Here is a 7,464-nt window from a genome sequence, read left to right as displayed (position 1 = left end):
GAAGGGCAAGTATTCTTTTGGCTCAGTTGATATGAATTACTCAGCTACTGTAACACAATATGCCTGGCTTTATCACTGGTAGAAATTTGCTTGTTAAACACACAGGAATTATTGAATTTCCAAATTAGTTGACTCATAATGGGAATATGAAGAAGGAAATGTCTGCTACAAATCACTAAATACAGTTTAGAACAGTAATAATCCCTTCAAAAAACTGTCATTACTGCATTTAATGACTGTCTCACTGGAACATTATGAACTTTCAACATCATATTGGTCCATTAGCTGTCAAATCGGTCATCAGTGCTGGCACTGACCAAGCCTGTTATGATCATTGCTTAGCCTTTCTACATTACTCCGAAAGAAGCCATTACTATAATGAAATAGGTATCATAAGTTGGAAATACATATTTAAACGCTATACTTGAAGTTTAAACAAATGTTTTGCTTGAAACATAGAAACATAATAAATACCTCCGATCTACTGCATTCCAGCAAGGGTAATTTACAGCTATGTAAAGACAAATCCTTTATTTTCACAGAGGTAACAGGCTAAGGAAACCTGCTGCTGTCAGCAGAGAGTTCAGGTCTGGGCCTCACAAATCCTGATCCCAGTATTCTGTCAGGTACTTCACCCTGCCATAGTTACACTGCTACCAGTGTTTATGGCAGCTCATTGGGAGCCAAGTCTGTTCTATCTAGATGATACAGCAGTATAAATTTTGGCTTATACAATGAAAACAATAAAAATAAAACTAGGCATTGTAAACATAATATAGAACAAAAATTAAAAATCGTACTAGTTACAAATTGAAACAACCCCTGCCAAATTTCACCTAAGCAGTAAAAAGTTCCATAATTTTTTTTTCAAGTAAGTGTTTTTAATTAACAAATAAAACACACCAATTTTTTAGTCAATATTAAATACCAAGCAAATGAGTAGGAATGTAGCCTTTTACTTAGGATAACAATATTTTTCATGGCAGCTTTCAGGAGAATGAAAAAATTTTCCAACTTACACAATTAGCTCAATGTAAGTGTACCATCACATAAATATTGTAAAATTATGTGTTCAGAAATAAACTAGCAAACAAACCAACCCCTTAATAATGAAGGGGTGGGAAATGCTAGTATGCTAAGTAGTGGAGCTATTGGTTTGAATGCATATATCCAGATTTGAATATCAGAACTGCACTCAAAGACATGAGAAGCTTGACTGAGCAATGAACTCCTAAAACGGAACACAGCTCAGGGGAGGTGAGCAAGGGGAATTTTCCTCTGAAGCTCAAGGAATAACACAGAGTGTGACTGACCACAGCTGTTGCAAAGAAGCTGATTTTATCTTAACACAAAGGGGGAAGGTAGACTTTGTTTTAGCTAAACAGATATCAACAGGTGAATGCATCAACTGGTGGTGTAAATGCATCTTCCTAAGTTCATTAAAAGGGTGCAAATGTCTCCCTGAGTTAGCCATGCCAGCATGGGGGGGGAGTATAAAAACTGAATAAGTATCAAAATAATTTTGAAGACAGCACCAGGTCTGAGCAGGCTTTAATGAGTGTTGAACTGGGACGCTCAGCCCCGTGATGGCAAGCATATGATAGAGAGTGCTCATGGGAACCATACTGGTTTTGTGATTGAACTGTACACTGTAATTGCAATAAATATTTTGTTAAGTGTAACTGGCATTTGTACTGTGTTGCCCAATGTACTATCACTCTGTTAAATCAGAAATCCCATGTAATATGTATCCCATGTATCTTTGAATAGGTAATTTTATATTAAACATTACAACTTCCATACATGGAGTATCTGAAAGAACCTGATCATAGAATTTTGGACATAAAAGAAACAGTCTTATGCAAAACTTCTAGGCTATTGATATGACAAAAATTCAGAGAGCACATCCGTTTCAGTCCACCACAAATCTATGGGAAAGAAGAAGAACATGTGCTGTGGAAAACTGCTGTTTGCCTTGCCTCACTCATATTTCTATGTTCCTGGCTGGAATAGTTGTTAAACAGCAGTTTACTTGGTAACACCAGTAGTATATCTCATAACCCTACTTCCTCAGAACTGTAAATATTTTCTAGAGTTCTTCAATGATTCTTGCAACACTTTAGTTTAAGTACAACTGATCAGGTGAATTCTGCTGGGATGCACTCTGTCTGCACTGCATGGTTCTGAGGAGCAGAAGAACAGGTTGTTCCCTTGAAAGAGCAGCATTTTATTTGACACTAAATATTTATTTAGGTAAGCCAACAAAAGTTAACAATTTTTCTTTAAATAACCTGCACACTGGGCTCAATTTCTTTGTAAATGTTTCTTAGTCACAGGTCAGACCTCTTTCCCCACTGAAAAAATTCTTTATGATCTTGACACTGGTGAATGTTACTGTAGAAAGAAAATCTGATCTAAAAATAAGGGGCTATTGAGTCACTTCTTGGGAAATAGTAAGAAAAGGACATCACTTGATATATGCTTGTGTGCTATTAATATGAGCACACGAGCACATGAAAAGTGATTGTTTCATTATGACCATAACCTTTTAATTATTCTTATCACTTCAAAAGCAGGACCTCAAGAAATTACACATATTACAATAATACCTGAGTAATTATCTCAGTGTCACTCCAGAGCTGTTGGAAGTGGTAAAGTGAGCACAAATCATCTTATATTGAATTGCTATGCACGAAACTCTTCCCTACAAATCATGGTCAAGGTAGTAATTTAGTTAAGATTCACTATCATTACTTTGGAAAATAAACATTACCAATACATATGACAGAAAAATGTGATTTTGACATTTATGCTATTTGTACTCCTGTGCCAATTCCCACTATATTATGACAAAGGATTTCAACAAATTCATTAGGGTGTTGAAAACAGGACTGTAGGGTTATTACTAAAACTTACAGAGTGTATCAGAACAAACATTATAAAAGTTTATTTTAAAGGGTCTGGTTTCACATGTGTCACTTGGGGTCCTTATAGCCTCTTTTTTAAGGATTCAAATGCCAAGTGTTTGGCATGACCTCATGTTAGCCAATAATAACTGCATTATCAAAATACTCTCCTGACAATTCACACCACAACAACATAAGGTCACACAGCAAGCTTTTCAGGGACAGGAATATAAATTTCAGGTCCACTTAACATTTTGGCGTCTAAATATTATGAAATAAAATGAAATTAGGATTAAGAAAAGTTATTAAAAGCAACTTGATTTTCAGATATGGCAAACATCTAAAGTTCCTACTTACTTTTATATGCCAAGCAGCTGGTAAATTGTTTTGAAAATGAGAGCACTTAAATAACTTGTTTTGAAATTGGCTAGGAGCCTAACACTATGTAAGGAAGTAGTTTTAAAATCTTCAGCCAGGGTGTTCCATATCCTTATTGACTTCGTAGCCACTCTCCTTAATGCGTCTCAATGAAATACATTGTGGCACATTTCAATTATTTCAATTTCAATGCCTTATTGTAGCTCACACAACTAAAGCTGTAGGCTTTCTGTGCTCCGCAGCAAAAATTCAGCATGATCCAAGATAAATTTCTGATTTTTGCATCACAACGTGGTCCCCCCAACAGGTTCTTTGCTATTCTCAAGCCTCTTGACATTTGTTTGAGCTGGCTGGGTGCAACCTGGCGCAACAGAGAGATGCCTTAGTGGCTTCACTCAGGAGACAGACAGCAAACGTTCTAGGGCTTTTTGCAGCTTGGCAAATGTCAGACCACACTGAGCTGCCTCAAGTGGGAAAAGTCACAAGCTACAGGAAAGGTCAGGCAGCACTGATGCTGGATGCACTGCCAGAAATGGTAAATAATAATTTAAAAATTCATCCTTGCTTTTTTTGGTATGTTAAAAATTAGAGTATTTTAGCTTGTTCTTTAATATAAACCAATGTTACTTCCCTAACATACCACTGCAGACAGTTTCAGAATTCTAAATTAGTTTCTGACTGATCATTACTAGATCTGCAACTTAAAAAACCTGTGATCTGCTGCCTGATTTATAATTCCCTGACACATAGCAAACGGAGAGTGTAAGACACTATTTGAACATGAAAGCACAGTGCTAAGGAGCCTCTTCAGACACCAACAGAGAAGTTAGCAAAGATGCTCAATCATATAAAAAGTATGTAATTATCTAGCATTCCAGAGATTAAAGCTGGTAAAATGTGACTCTTCTTAAAACATTACTCATTGCAATTATGTTGAGGAGAAAAATTACACCACTTGACCAAGGCCAAAAAAGACACTTAAACCACAATAACTATGATTCAAAGGTCAGGATTTCAGTGGCTACAACCTATATACTAAATCCCTTAGAACAAACTGCTTCCCAAAAACCAGGAACTAGAGAACACTGGATCTAACTGAAGGAGGAATATAAATAATTGGAAAATAGTATTTACTCAAATGGCAGCATTTTATTCCAAGACAGTTTTAATCAAGAAGATGTATCTACCATGGATGAAAATAAATTGACTGCATGCCAAGTAAAATGCATGAGAGGTGTAATTTCAGGGAGTTTTTTGCAGTCCTGCCATAAAAGATCTTGATAATTATAATTCAATTTAAAAGTAAAATATCCACACTCATACTGTTCTTTTTATATTAATACATATGCGTTTTTTACCTTAATTTTGCATTACACTACGAAGATGGAAAACAAACAGTAAGTCTACACACATTCTAAGGATATTTTTCTATGAGCTTTTCCACCCAACAGCAAGAAGTGAAAATTAAGGGTCCAGAATAGCTCTGAATGACTTTTCATGCTCTGCTTGTTCTTTCCTTCATGAGGCATTAAGCTTTAAGTACAGCAGTGACCTTAAAATGCTCACTCTGGATCACCAGCTGCTATGGGTTAATGAAATCGTTGCCTTCTTCTTAAATCCTGAATCCCACACCATGCTTATTATTTCCTCTCCTTTCAGAGACAGGTATGGGGGGATGATGTACAACCTTTTGACAAACACTGAAAAGGAGATTTACTGTCCCTTTAATTCACACAGCTTATCTTTTGGGACTTACCTAAGATATGCTCTGTACCAGTGATTTTATCTTTTCTTGCAAAGATCCCTGCCTTTGTGTTCTGCCACTGATCAGGTTCATGCACTACATGCTTGATGCTCTGCCACTTAGGAAAATTAGATAATCTACTGATAGGACAGCCCATTGATCCATGAACTGTGTCATAAGACTTAAGCGAGGAAAGCAGTCCTTTCTTACAGCTGTTGACTGTTTTGTCTCCCTTAACTTTCATGGAGCTTTGATTGATAGTCTTGCTCAGGTAGGCAGGAATGTGAACTCAGTAAGGACTGGAAAATTCAATGGCAGTTCAAATGAACCCTTCAAGTTCTCTGCTCCCACCGACTCAAATAAACTGTTTTTTGTGGAATACGTGTCTTGGAAGCACACTGAATCCCACACCAACTCACCTGCTTTTCTCTGGACAGTCTCCAGTATCTCAGTACTTCCCATTAATATAGCAGTAAGGGAGTGCCTGAGTACACCTCCATGATTAGAAGTTGCCCATTTAAAAATTAAATAAATTTTTTAAAATGCTGGCATTTGTAAAATCACATGCAAACCACAAATAAGACACTGCTCAAGATTATTCCTTTTTAATAAGTAAGACATCAAAAATTATTCAAATCACTTTTTTTTTTTTTTTCTCAAACTGTGCCCTTCAAGTTCCTTTTTAAAAAACAGTATGTGATCCAGAACTGAACACCTGAAAACACTGACAATATATTTCCAATAATTAAATATAATTTTTAATGAAAATGTTTTGTTTTTTTTTTAACCTGTGACGTAAAGTATTAATATATCTACACACTGTGAAACACAGAGCAGATGGGAAATCTGTGGAAGAAGATTAAACTCAAAAGAAAGCTTTTAGTTTTCTTAATAGATAGAGAATTTGTTCAAAAGCCTTACAAGCAGATTTGTGTGCTGTGGCAGGAGCACTGTAGACAAGATAACTTTTAATCTTACCTTCACTGTTTTGCCAACAAGAAAACCTCTACAATCCAGATGCCAATTAACATCCAACTAGTTTTACAACAGAATGTGTGTAAAGAAAAATATGCCTGTTGTGATTACATAATAATACCAGTGGAAATTAATATGTTTTTGAGTTGTTAGATAATAGTTTATCCATAGAAAATACATCACCACCATGTTTCCAGCAGCCTGAACAACCCAGATGTCCCCCCATACTTTTTCTTCCATGAAAGACTTCTTGAGGACTCAGGATTCACAAAGGGGAAGGAAATTATCTGGGCAATCTCCTACCAGCTGAACCAAACCAAACCAACAAACAAACAAACAAATTTTGTATTTTATTTTATTTTTTGCAAATACAATACTTGCTATTGTTATTAAATTGAACTTTTATCTACTTTACTGTGAGACTTTGATTTATTTTTTTAGCACTTTGTTTCATATATTTGACAGTTTTCAAGTCTTTATGCCTATTATCAAGAAAAATGAGTTTCTGAGAGCTGATTTGCCTCTCTAATTCTACCAACTCAACTACAGTGACTGTAAGAAAACAAAGTAACTGTATAAGCATCACTGGACAACAGAAGTGTATGAAAACTTGTTTAGTTGCATGTTTTTTTCTCATGTCAGAAAAATCTTTCTTATACTAAGACCAAAAATTAGTCAAAGTCAACTTAGCTCCCTATTTGTGTTGCTAGCCAGAAAAGAGGCAACTGTTGTCTCTCCTTGCTTTATTTTTTACCATTTTGTTTTTCAAGATTTGAAAAAATCATTGCTTTAGTATTGAGACTTGGAAGGGAAAAAAAGCAGTAGAAATTAATGTTCCAATCCTATATTTGACATTAGTGAAGTATGACAACTTCCAATATGGAGGTAGAACTGTGAATAAAAAAATTTATCTCAAAAGTGTCCAGAATTATTTTATTTAACAATAGGAAATAAAATCCTAAAATAAGATAAAAAAACCCAAAACCATTTAAACAACATAGTTACCAGAAACATCCCACTAAACATCTTTAGTTATCGCCATATTTCTCTCTCTTAATTGATACAATAAAAGCACTGAAGTTAGAGTAAAATATAACTAAATGAACAAAAGCAAAATTCATGATGTTTTACTCATAGAAAACTATCACTTGCAAGAACATCAGAACTTTCCATGTTACATTTTCTTCCTTTACAAGACTATCTTGTTAATATTAATTTACTAGAACAAACAATTACCCAATTATCTTTGCATTTAAATTACCTAAATGTCCAGGTTATAATTGCATTCATTAGTTATTGAAATTGCACCTGCAAATGCTATATCACAAATATAGCTATGAAACATTTATGTTGTTTTTCCACAATGGATATTTAATAATTTAATTTCTTTATTAATATTTCCTAGTATGTTGCAAGTAGCTTTGTAAAAATACTCATTGCTAGAGGGAGTTATTTTATTTG

At 34.9% G+C, this 7,464-nt stretch overlaps 1 protein-coding gene across 1 annotated transcript in view; it reads right to left on the bottom strand.

The window, feature by feature from the left end:
• The window catches only part of LOC104397307 (contactin-associated protein-like 2), a gene marked incomplete at both ends in the record, with an annotated part of 638,963 nt that overhangs the window by 133,861 nt on the left and 497,638 nt on the right, over positions 1-7,464 (bottom strand). The window lies entirely within an intron of this gene.

This window comes from Chaetura pelagica, unplaced genomic scaffold (genome assembly GCF_000747805.2).
Source record: "Chaetura pelagica isolate M959 unplaced genomic scaffold, ChaPel_1.0 scaffold431, whole genome shotgun sequence".
Taxonomy (NCBI): Eukaryota; Metazoa; Chordata; class Aves; order Apodiformes; family Apodidae; genus Chaetura; species Chaetura pelagica.
Note: the sequence above shows the minus strand (reverse complement) of the source record. Positions and strands in the feature narration are given on the sequence as shown.